The sequence below is a fragment of the Lolium rigidum genome, chromosome 5 (assembly GCF_022539505.1).
Source record: "Lolium rigidum isolate FL_2022 chromosome 5, APGP_CSIRO_Lrig_0.1, whole genome shotgun sequence".
In the NCBI taxonomy this organism is placed as follows: Eukaryota; Viridiplantae; Streptophyta; class Magnoliopsida; order Poales; family Poaceae; genus Lolium; species Lolium rigidum.
The window spans coordinates 56,349,749-56,362,549 of NC_061512.1; the positions used below are offsets into that span (position 1 = coordinate 56,349,749).

The 12,801-nt window shown below is 48.0% G+C and overlaps 1 long non-coding RNA gene across 6 annotated transcripts; it reads right to left on the reverse strand.

Annotated features, from left to right (window-relative positions):
* Window positions 1–7,603: 7,603 nt before the first annotated feature.
* LOC124654437 lies at window positions 7,604–12,489 on the reverse strand. 6 transcript variants are annotated; one of them, XR_006988353.1, is made up of 10 exons: window positions 12,301–12,489; window positions 11,677–11,769; window positions 11,490–11,569; window positions 10,552–10,641; window positions 10,274–10,386; window positions 9,700–9,878; window positions 9,528–9,618; window positions 9,051–9,117; window positions 8,020–8,863; window positions 7,604–7,849 (listed from the first exon to the last, which is right to left on the reverse strand). It is a non-coding gene; the product is annotated as an uncharacterized LOC124654437 (long non-coding RNA). The 6 variants fall into 6 exon arrangements; XR_006988350.1 differs by having other exon boundaries at window positions 10,781–11,569; XR_006988349.1 differs by having other exon boundaries at window positions 8,020–8,195; window positions 8,796–8,863; window positions 10,552–11,569.
* Window positions 12,490–12,801: the final 312 nt, after the last annotated feature.

Here is a 12,801-nt window from a genome sequence, read left to right on the forward strand (position 1 = left end):
TCCCCCTTTTCTCGCTACGCAAAATGTGGCCGCTATTGGCACCGCACATCTAAACGCGACGATTCTGGCCACTGATCTTTTTCACCTCGAGGTGTGTATGGGCAGCGGGCATTATTGGAGGAAGAACAATTTTTTTGCCAAATACTGCCCAATCCTCAATACCGAAACTACTAAAGCATCAGTTACCATCTGTGAGGTACTCGCGTTTATTAAGAATCCGAGAAGCTGTATATGCATATACATTTCACAGTGCTAGCTACCTCCACCGCGGTCGATCTGATGGCAATGGCATGCATGCTGCGTGCACGAATGTATTGGTAGCCTGATGGATCCATCAACCGGCCGTCATTACTAGCACCTCTCGTGGTATATCTGTTTGCACCCATGGCCGGTGTAGCGTCCTCCTGGGTTGGAGCACCGGCCGTTCTCCAGGCACACCTGCTTGTTGGGTTCGAGGGCGCCGGTGCTGATCCCTTTCAGGAGGTTGGCCGCCCAGCTCATTTCCGGCGCAACCTCGTCCTCCAGCCGCCTCTTCAGCGCCGCCGACGCCATGTGGAGACGAGCGCTAGCCCTTGTCCCTGCCGCAGCTCTTTGGCTGATGAAGACCCGGCCGCCGTACGCGCCGACGGCCGGAGAGGCCGATGCCGCGAGGAGAAGCGCGGCGAGGAGGAGGAGCACGCCGACCGGCCTGATCCGGTGCATTGTCCTTCCTCCTCTTCTGTGTGTGTATGGTAGGGTGATATCGCGATCGGCGGGCGATGTTTGGTGGTCCATGCGTGCTTGATATATACCGCTAGTGCACGCGAAAACAAATCGTGTGCTTACAGTTTGCTCCAAGAAGTGGTGCAGGGGCCCCTCTCGCACCAAGAACAAGGTGGTCTGTCGATCGGTGCTACAACCAGAGTGTGCAAGTCGTTTTTGTAAAACAAGGCAATTTTGCAAGAATTACTTGCTGGAAAATAGCAGGCGGTGTTTGAGATTTATGCCACCATTATGCGCATTTTCAAAGATATTTTCAGAGCAAACGTTGAGGAGCTTTTTTTTTTTAACAGTAGCCCAACCTTAAATTAATAAGGCCGTTGCCGGCAAGATGTTACATGGTGCTGAAAAACAGCTAACAGGAGACGAAAAAACAACAAGCATACAAGAATGAAAAGAAACACAGCTTGAGCTTCGTGTCCGTTGTTCGGCCTTGCGATCCGGCTGAAGAGATGCCGAAGCTGGTGAAGAGGACCGCCGTTGAGAGCTCTCGCCCTAGTCAACTTCCAGAGGCCAAGCACACACCCAAGCACCATCCGCTTCTACCTCCGCAGAAAGCTCCCTGCTTTCTCGCCCTGGATCGAAAGGCGCCGGACTCGTTCGAGGTAGACCGCTCTCCCTGAGCACGCATGGATATCGGAGGTCACTGCCGGGGTGGAGGACTCCAAGCACTCGCCTCGCCGCGCCGCCACCCACGCACATCACCGCCACCCGCAGCCCACACCACAACACACAAGACCAAGCTGCTAGGAGCAGGCACAGACAGAGCCTACCAACCGCCGCCGAGCTCGTCCACCCATATCCGCTATCTCCGACCAGCGCCTCCATCGAGGGAACGACGCCAGAGCGCCGCCGCCGTCCAAACCGAAGTTTTGGGCTTTCGCCCGAGATAAGCAGAGCAGGATAGGGAGGGGATACAACCTCGATGTCGCCTTCAAGAAGGAGCATGGCGCCGTCACCAGCGTCGTCGACCTCGTGGCCGCCACCGTCAGCCAAGGGTTTCCCCCGGTTTAGATCCCACCGCCGACCAACCTCACCAAACCGCCGGAGGATCTCGGGCCAGGGAGATGGGAGGAGCACCACAGGGAGGAAGAACTCGTGTCCAGATCTGATGCCGGAGGCCCGACGGGGCGACCTCCGCACCAGGCCTGCGCCCGCCGCCCCTTCGCCGTCCACACGGCCGAAGAGCGCAGAACGCAGCACCGGCGCCGCCACCCGCCACCAGGTCGGCGACGCCCCACCCCGCGCCCAAGGCCGCCGCCCTGCATCCATGGGATCCGCCCGATTCGTGGCGCACAGCCCGACCACCAACCACCACTCCCAGGCGCCGGCGAGGCCGAGCCGGAGAGGGGAGAGACGGGAGGAGTACCAGCGCCGAGTCCTCGGGCGAAGGCCATCCCCCACCACCCAGCCGCCTTCCTCCCTTCAGCCGCGCGTGGGGGCCAGAGAGCAGCTCCCCGCCGCCCCCATCACCGGCGCCACACGGCCTTGCCGGCGGCCGCCTCCAGGGGCGACGAGAAGGGGAGGGAGGCTGAGGGGAGGAGGCGGCGGCGCTCGATTTAGGGTTTCCCCCCCGGTCGCCTGGAGGGGCGACGCGAGGGAGAGAGAAGGGGCTTGAGGAGCTTGTTCCGTCGGATCATGTTCGGTATTTCCAGAGGCTAGCTAGCTTCTAGTATCTCGCGTATCCGAACAATTTTGATTTTCTCGCAGACTGTGTGCCAACAATTTCGACTTGCTCTTTTTTGCGAGCAGATATCAAGTAAACGATTATTCAAACATTTTATACATGAGCTGAACGCGATCGAGGTTATAGCTTAATTCATAGATTTCATTCAAAAGATTCATACATTTTCATAACACATCCACATATATAATTGAGCCATAAATTAAATAGCTCAAAGGTCGTCCTCGTCGTCAAAGGATATCTCGTTGCTCTCCCAAAGCATGCGGCCTCGATGGTAGCTGCGGCCTAGCCCTTCACCATGGCATATTCGTCGCTTGCATTCACGATGACACCACACCAACAATTCATGATCCTCGAGCAAATCGCAACGAGTAATCTTCCGGCATAGATGTTGGAGTACGTGGTTGTCATTGTGTCTTCATCCATCACCGAATTTCCGGTCGGATTTGTCAGAAGACGAGCCAGAGGACTAGGTGGCAAGTAGGGTGGGATGCGGGACACACAATTTTATTCTAATCATGTTTTGATTCTATAAATTTATGTAAACCTTTTTGCTCTAAATTAGCTTATGCGGATTGTCCGCGGGCACCGCTTGCCACCCTACAACTCTACAAGGGACCAATGCAGGTGGAAGAGGAGTGAACAACGTGATCTGTGGCGCGACAGAGTGCTCCTCCTATACCTCTAGTGAAGCAACGCCAACGTCGAGACTGTGAGTGAACATGAAGGAGTGTCCAACAAGTGGTCACAGTTTATTTTGATCACCGTGGCATCATCTGTGTCGCACCAGTATACTTTCGGCAATGAACTGTGTGCGTTGGGTGTGCTAAAGGGCTTGGCAACAACGGATGGCTTTGTAGTGCTCGGAGATTTTACCGAGAAAATTGGATCGGCACCGTGTAAGATGCAATGGAAGGCGATGATCTTGGTGGGAACAAGCAATCCACAAGGTTAAGATTTCCGTGTATATGTGGTGCGGGAGGTGTGCAGTCTGTAGGCTACGTACATGTCATTACCCTAGCCTCCCAACCCACCTCCAACCCTAGCCTCCCGCACCCCGCCTCCCAACCTTCCCGCCGCCGCCGCCGCCGGCAGCGCCGCCGGGGCAAAGATCTCGGGGCGTGGCGGCGGCGGGGGCATCCCCTCATGACGCGTCGGGAACGGCGATCAAGGAGTCTCTCACGCGGCGGCGGCCCTTCCGCCTCCCGGGGTGGCGGCGGCGGTCCTCCCGGGGACGACTGCTGCGGGCTGCGGCCTCCCCGCCTCCCATCGGCGGCAAGCCGGCGGTGGTGGCTGGTGGAGGCGGACAACGCCTTTCCCTCCGCCTCTCGCCGGTGAGGGGCGATGATCTTGGGCTTCTCCCGCGGTATGAGGACGCCCGGGGCAGCAGCCCTGGGTTCGACGGTGGAGGTGACCCTCTTCTTCGCCAGTGAGGATCGGCCTGCGGTTGGTGGTGGTGGATCTTTTGATCTATCACCGCGTTCCGGCGGCGAGATGGAGGAGCTCGGAAGCCGGCGATGGTGTCACCGGTGGAGGGTTGGAGCGGCCAGCCCAGGGTGGTCGCCGACGTGGGGGTCCGACCTGAATAAAGGCGGCGGTCCTAGGGCCTCTCTTGCGTGAAGAGGAGGACCTACCGGAGGCCTGGACTCGTGATCTGGCCGGAGTGTTGAGTTCCGGAAGGCTCCGCCGGCGAATGTAACAGTGCTTTTGCCTGGAGTTTGCTGGATCGGTGGTATTCGGTCGTGCGCACCCATGCTTTTATTCCGACCGATTGGTTCTGGAGGGAACGGCGCGAAGCTCTTTTTCTGTGTTGACATCAAGTGACTATGGATCCATGATGAAAGTCGGAAGAAGAGAATTTCATGAAGGCCGGAGGGGAGGACTAGCTAAGGGAGGTTCAAGTCTCCGCGCTGTTGAGGGACTTGCTTGGTGTTCCGGGCTTCACAATAGCGGTATGAAAGTGGGGGCGACAACACAGGTGAAGTTCAGAGTCCTACCTTTCAGGGTTAAAACCCAAGGTCTGGCATTAACTGGTTGTGCCTGGCAATGACCTTGTTGGAGGCATTGTTTTGAGAGCGGGGACTATCTTCAGGGTGAAAACCTAAGATCTTTGATCGGGCGACGACGGTGTTAGAGCACTGTTTCCTTCTTGGAGGCGTCGTTTTTGGAGAGTCTGTATTTCAGGTGTTGTCTTGGCGGTGGATGTATTGCTGTTGTTAGGCCCGAGATACTGTAGCGGGACTTTTCTTTCTTAGTTTTCTTTTCCTTTTTTTAGCTGTGTGCATCCGTAGTGCCATTAGGGTGGTGCGTTGTTGCAGAGGCTGAGTGTAATTGGTATCTTTTGATATTAATATATTCCCTTTATCGAAAAAAAAATGTCGTGCGGAATTAGATGAACACACCTTTCCCGGGTGAGATACTGGCCGACGCAGTCTACTTGTACAAGGAGGAAGGCATGAAACACCATGGATCCCGTGGCAATGCATGGAAATTTAACTAGTCTTTAAGTTTAAAACACATCGAATCGTGTACTTTGTAGTAACCGTTTTGGCAAAACACAACCCAATCTGCAATTTTGAGGGATAATATACACGGAAACTCAAGCACAAGTTAGTGAAGGTGTGAGGAATATACTCACGTTTATTCAGAATCCGAGAAGCAGAATATACATGAATACATCTGACCGTGCTAGCTGCTGATCCACCGCGTGCATGAACTTAGCAGGCTGATCGATTCATCGACCTTCCGTCATTACGGCTTGCAGTCGTATTTCTTCTCGCACCCCCTGGAGTAGGCTTCTCCTTGGGCAGGGCAGTGGGGGTCGCACGTCGGCCTGTCCGCGTGCTTTATGGCGTTGTATCCAATCTGATCGCCCCCCAGGAGGCCGGCCGCCCAGCTCAGCTCCGGCGCCGCCTCGTCCTCCAGCCGCCTCGTCAGCGTCTCCGACGTCGAGTGTAGACGAGCGCTAGCCCTCGTCCCCGCCGCCGCGGCGTGGCTGATGAGGAACCGGCCATCGACGGCCACAGAGGCAGACGCCGCGAGGAGAAGGGCGGCGAAGAAGAGGAGCACGCCGGCCGTCCGATTCCCGTGCATTGTGCTACCCCGTGCGTGTGCTGGTCGCGCGCTGGGCAATCTTTGGTGCATACAGAGTTTGGTCCAAGAACTAAGTGGTGCAACTGTGCAAGGGGTAGGTAGGTGGTCGGAGGCTCGGAGCACGTTACGGAGCATATTTGAGGGCACGAGATAGTAATCAATCAAGCTTTCTCTTTAACTTAGGAAATACGGCTGCCACAAAGTGCATCCAGCTCCAACGGGATGATAAAAATATGTACATGTAGCTCGGCAAAACTGAAGAAAAAAATGTTTCTACTTAACGAGGCTAGTTTTTTTTTGCGAAAAACGAGGCCAGCTTCTCTTCAGACTAGTCATAGTGGGGAGTAACATCAACTAGTGTCATACATATGACACTAGCCTATGTTACTACCTTTATAGTGCATACTGCATCTGTTTCAGTTTAACAGGCACACGCGCAGTTCAAGATAAACTTTGACCATTGATTTGGTCAACAAAATATAATTTTTATGTCTACAAAATATGTATCATTAGATTCGTATGCAAAAAAAGCTTTTCAATGATATAATTTTTGTGCCATATATTTCATATTTATTTGACTAAAATAACGGTCAAAGCAATTTCTTAAACTACGTGTGCGCCTGTTAATCTGAGACAGAGGGAGCAGTAACTTAGATGTAGTATCATGAATAAGTGTATTAATTAGCTTGTAGATTCATTCTACATTGAAAAGTGTGATGTTATGGTACATAGGGCTTGTGCAGATTCCTAGATCGTAAATTTGACAATAATAATATAAGATATATAATTACAAAAATATATATACCATTAGAAAGCTAGATTTTCTACTTTCTAATGATATAATTTTTATGTTGTATAATTGATATTATGTTGAGCAAATTAACAATCTAGAGATACGTGTAAGTCCTATGAACTGGGACAGAGGTAGTAGCTAGTTACTACAACCATCTATTACTTCATTTAATATCATGACATGTCATTAATTTGCCTAGTTGGCAATGCATGTAGCTCTATGTTACTGCCTTAGTTACTCCCATTATGAGTAGTCTTAGACTAGTTACAATGCATAGTATCATATAGAAGTATCATGCGTATGATACTACTACATGTTACTATCTCCACAATGCATGATATTATATACTAGTATCATAGTCTCCATATATTAATTATTTTGTAGAATCTCAATGCAAATATATGTACAAAATTTACTTGACATTAATTTTTTTAGTAGTATGTGCTATGGTACAGTATCTACCTATGATACTAGTACTCTCTCTCATCCTTAATTGCACTGCCACATCAGCATTTTGCATGCATGAAATGCATGATAGTACCTATGATACTCCCATTGTGGGTAGTCTTAGGATTTAGGTACATTCATTCACATTGGATGAAGTCGCTTATTTTATTATTTGTGCGTTCTATGAAACGACTATTATCGTTAGCTGTGGCTGTAATGTAATTTTTCCGTGCTTTTCAATCTTCTGTTCCGCACTCCTGTTTCTGCCAATTTCTGTGTGTTTTGTCCTTCAATGGACAAATACAAAGAGGCCGTAAGGCTTAAGTTAGAGGTCCTTCATTTGTTGCCTAAGGTCTCGTTTGGGTGGAGTAGTGTGCGTGCATACATTTGGGACCAATAACCAGTGGGGACAGGGGAACCATAATCCTTGTACTTCACTCACCCGTCGTGGGAGCCCCTACAAGTTCCATTTGAGCAGCTAGCTCGCGTCAAGTTTCAACCAAACCTAGCAACGAGAGATCGTACGCAAAGGTTCCCACTGCGTCGAGCTGATCCAAAATTACAAATGCACGGACCTTCCTTGATCGTGGAATGCAACAGGAAATAAGAAGAAAAATTCACCCTGAATAAACACGCCCATGTGGCATACAGGAATCAAACAAGAGAGTGTCTAGATACGTCTAAATTTAGATGAACTAGGTAGGAAGGCGCGGCTTGCCGCGCGCTTGCCCGCCTACGGCGAGCAAGCACAAATAAAAACCCGATAAAATATGCAGCAGGATTTGCCATTAGATTGGGTAAAGGAAATTAATGTGTTAGGTCCATGGTTGTGTAATATGCATTTAGTAAATGTTACTGTGCTCAAGCTACAATAAGATGATTTGTCCATCGACTTTGGCAGTGCACATACATACATTTGATCATGAGTAAATACATTGTTTTTGGAAAGGTCCTACGGAAGAGATATGTAAACATTGACGTGTGTCGGAGACGGTAGAGAAAGAAAAACATTATTATTCGCGAGTGATTGAAGCTAGATACACGGATAACTTGTATAGGGAAAATAAGAGAGCCTGCAAAAATGAAAATTTGCAGTTAGTTTGCATGTATTTTGCCCATAGTTTGAAATAACATCAGGCATATTGTCTTTGTGCCAAGAAACTACAGCTAGAACTTTTTTTGATTGAAGCGGTCGCAGATTAAAGGTATATACAAAGAGGCATGTAAGTACTGTAAAGGGTACCTTCTTTCAGATCGAACATGGGCTTGGATCCTTAAGAGTAAAGACTACTTGCAGAAATATATCAGAAGGCAGGGGACCTAGCGACACGCACAACAGGGTGCTCTACGATGTGGTAGGAGTCAAGTATCAATAGGCCAAATATGGAGGGACCTTTGTTTGCATCAGAGTCTCAAATACTGCAAGTAATCAGTTTCTGCCATATTATGCAACAACCATTTAACTCAGAAAAGGTATTAATCACACTTCGCGTGGATAGACAAAAATAACAATATGGATCATCCACGGGTCAGAGAAAGTCTCTCAAGCTATATGTTTTGTTCCGTAATTTTAATATTAGAGTGCATTTAAGGTTTTATTTTTCAGTTTTTCCAAAAAAAAACAGGGCACCATTCTCCCACGGCGATTACAAAAAATACCCTCCATATGCGCCGTCCCTCAGGCACACCAAAACTGTACCAGGAGGCTGCTCTACCTCAAAGTTAATAACATTGTGACGGAGACATCCTATTTTATCTCACATGAATGAGACGTGAGGCGACCAAGGCGATAGCTTGGCTTTATTAGTTGAGTAACTAATATGCTTGTAACGGTCACTTAATAGTATGAGCATCAAGGAGCATGAACATAATTGGAAAGCTAAATGTAAACCACACAGAACTTGCGAGGCATAACTAAAAGCAAAAAACCTAAGTATTTACGTGGACCACATCGAGAGAAGTGTATTGTCACTAACAGAGAAAAGCCTCACAGATAAAAAGATAAAAATAGTCCTTTACCTGAGGGGCCGGAGCAGCTGTGAGTTAACTGAGACTCTGATGCAAACAAAGGGCAAAGAAAAAAATACCTACAAAAAAAAGTAGAAGCAGAGGGTAAGGTGTTCTCCAGAGATAGGATGCATGATACCTCGTTTAGCTTATCATGCCAAGTGAGATCATCAGCTAGTTCAGACAGTGTTGCATTTTGGCCAAACATGTACAGAAGATAATTTTCTCATGCAATGTTCGGTTCAGTTTTGTTATGGGCATGCTTACCTGCTGCATCTTGCCTCTCTAGGATCTCGTCCCGCGCATTGGCTCTTGGTCCCAAACGGCAGGCAAACTATGATGAGTAAACATTCAGAAAGACGATTTAGCCAAAAAAAAAAAATACATAATAATAGTAACTCACATCATGTATAAATAACCAAAAATATAGGGTGAAATACACAATAGGCTCATATCCATAGTCTTATGATAGTAGTAGCCAAATACATTAAAGATGATTCTAAGACAGTTGATCAATAGATGAAGTGGTTGTTTGAATGTCAGTAAGAGTAGCATTGTGCATGTCATGTCACCTTGGTGTGAGGTTTTCAGAAACTATCTTTTGAAGGAGTTAGTTGAAGCTACAAACCGTATTTATGAAACCAGATTTTGGGGGCGAAGGGATAAGATGGGTGAGGATTTCAATGTACACAGATTCAACTGGTTGGGAAACTGAGCACAATCTAACCGAATGGTCCAGCTTACCTTTTCTCTTAAAGCCCACATCACTGAAGTTTGCTATACCGCTTCAAATGAGAAGAGCTCTCTTCCGGCCATCAGGATCAGCGGTGACACACTACGCAGCATCAAAATGATATTCAGAACCGAGAAAACGAATATGCGGATATAGTGAGCTGTAAGATTCCAAGTTTCTTACATCCAAAACCACTCTAGCATACTGCAAAACCTCCTCTTTGGGAGCCCCACTGTATTCTCCATAATTTCCTAGGTCTGGAGAGCGCGATGGCCAAACCAGGTGAGGACGATGACGAGTTGCCATGGACGGCCATACGAGGTGAAGCAGCCCAGCAGAAGTTAGATGGGGAATTAAATCACCTGGGTACAGCAGAATATATTTCAAAGCTCCATATGAACCAATATGGACCTATCGAGGTTATAGTTCATGCACAATAATCCAAGCCCTGAAAGTCACAAACTCCACAAATCAAATAGTCTAGAAAGTGAAATCTAAGGAGTGCTTCGGCCTTGCATTAGATGCTTCACTCCTTCATAAACTAAGCCTAAGGGTTATATATTGTACTTGTTCTCAAGTGGATAAAAATAACACAATATGTATCTAACTAATGATAGCTCTAGCTAAAGAAATGTGAGGCCTGTACTGAAGAGGCGATCAATGCATCCACGATTAGAAAAATAGCTTGCAACCATGAGGCAAGCGCCTTACGATGCATCTAGATCAGTAAACATAACTAAAAGTGACAGATCAAGACCTGAATAAACATGACGAAGCGGATCTCACACAAGAATCATGCTCTGCACATGGCCAAAAAATTCCATGAAGAAACCTTGCAATCCACAGTTCACAATGCACTTGCTCATCACCCTACAAACAACCATGAAACAGAAACGGATTAAAGTGTTGTTTGAATATTAATTAATAACGGAGAGGTTGCAAGGGAAATATACATAAGTCATATGGAAGCTATTCCTCTATTTCCACCAAAAGTCGCAAGCCGAAGCTAAAACCAAAGAAAGCATTTTCACTGACCTGTAGGACCCTCCAATTGCAAAACTATGCATTAGGCAATTGTGAGCTTAGAGGAAACACCAACTTCACTGTTGTTCTCAAACTCAATATCTACAGATGCCACATAGAAAAAAGAAGAAGTTAAAATCTAAAGGATACGAGGGGCAGCTTTGCCACCAACATCACTAGCTTAGACTACAGTGGTAGTAAACTTGTACTGGAAAAACATGCCTGAAATTTTATAACTTACCATAGGCATCCAAATATCCAATTAGAGGTTCCCCATATGATTCAACATCACAATTACAGGAGTTCAGTGCGTCGTAGTTCAGGAGTTTTCTCGAGCCGTATAAATGTTCAGAATCAAAACATGTATCTTCTCTGTGTATGTAGTATCCATTTCTATAAACTTGTTGCTGGAGTTTTGCTATGAGGTTACAACTAACTTTCTTCAACATTGCTTGCAACTAATCAGAATTAATTGACACAGGTTGCCCGAGCAGAGGGTGAACAGGCCGTGCAACTAAGAGAACGATTTGGTAGTGCCCATGTCACTAGTGGAACATGGTCTAGTTCTAGTACACTCATGACTACAATTCCTTCAGAGCAAACTGCAGCAATGATGCAGAATGCAGCAATAAGCCCAATATATCCCTAGTATCAACTACCACATCTGGCAACCTCACTCTCTGTTATAGACAGTGCTGGAGGTGACGAGCCTAAGAAAACAGCAGCATCTATGGCAGATTAGCTGTCGATTCTCCATCTTTCGCACCCTTTGTAGGGCTTTAGAGCCTCAAGGTTTAAAAAAGATATGCATATTAGGACTTTAGAGCCTCAAGGTTTAAATAAGATATGCATGTCAATGCCTGTAAACAAAACACACTTACAATCTCCCACTATTATCGTCCCCCGCAGGTTTTCATTGGAAAATAAAAGGACAACAAGAAGACTATTACCAGGCCACGGTTGAGAGCTATGGTAAATGACTTGCCAACTTCCAAACTTTCCCCTTGCTTCCCATGGTCTCTTCCCCTGGCTACGAAAATAACAATGAAGCGTCTTAGGGATGTATGCTTGCTCAATTGCATCCTACTCCTACAGGAAGAAGTCATATGAATAGGTAACAATTGTGACATGATCTACCCGATGTTAAGGAAACAATGTAGATGCACCTCCTAACAGAAATCCAGCTTTGCAAATTGGGTTGAACCAATATATTTAATCCACCTCAACAAGCTGCATACCAACAAGATAAGATCATAAGAGTACTTCAACAGATCTTCCTCACGGGATACTTCGGCAGAATGAAGGGCCTCCTTCTGGATGTTAAATAAATTGGCGGATAAAATTATTCCATCTTGAGCATCTAGAATATAGGACCCTGCAAATCCGGGAGACTGGAGAATCCAAATGCACTTTAGACACACGTAAATTTAACATATATCTCAGAAGTAAAAGCCACGGATGTTCATCCTAGATTAGTACTGAATCTATTCATTAAACCATTGCAGAACTTGTGGTCTCTGTAAGTACGTACTCTATGGAACCCATCAAGAACTACTAAAAAAGCAACCCCACATTCTGCAATTCCTCATAGTCCAGCAATCCACACACGGATTTGACCCCAAATAGTAGTTTGTTCGTGCCAGAACCCCATTGTGTGCCACCTCTGCGTCGTCACTACCGTGCTTAGAGACAGAATAGGAGGTGAGATGGGGGGGAGAGAGAGCGCAGAGATGGGGGAGGTAGAAGCCAGGAGGGCCTTACCTTGGGCGAGCGCCGCTGCTGCCGGTCGCTGTGGAGTCGGGGGCGAGCTGGTGGAGGTCGAGTTCCCTGGAAGGAGGCATCCCAGGGAGATGGAGACGACGGGAGACTCTGGGGACGAGCGGCCCCCTCCCGTGTTTTCCCCACAAGCCAGCAACTGAGATCTGTCGGGCTCGTGGTCGGCATAGAGGAAGCGGGAGGAACGCCTGCTCTGGACGGGGATAAGGGGAGAGGGCGGCGGCAGACAAGCCGCTACTGGCCGCCATGGACCCAGGGACGTGTGGAGGTCGAGCTCATCATCCCGCGTCCCCTGTTTAGAGAGAGAGAGAGGAGGTGAGACAAGAGAGAGCAGAGATAGGGAGGAATAGGATAGGACAGGAGGGCTACCTACGGACGAGAGTGCGGCGGGACAACCGGCGGCAAGGAGAGGCGGCGGCGCCATCGTCCTCCACCTGAAGCTCCGGCAGTCAGAAACCCTAGGCGGATGAGGCTCTTCTTGATCTG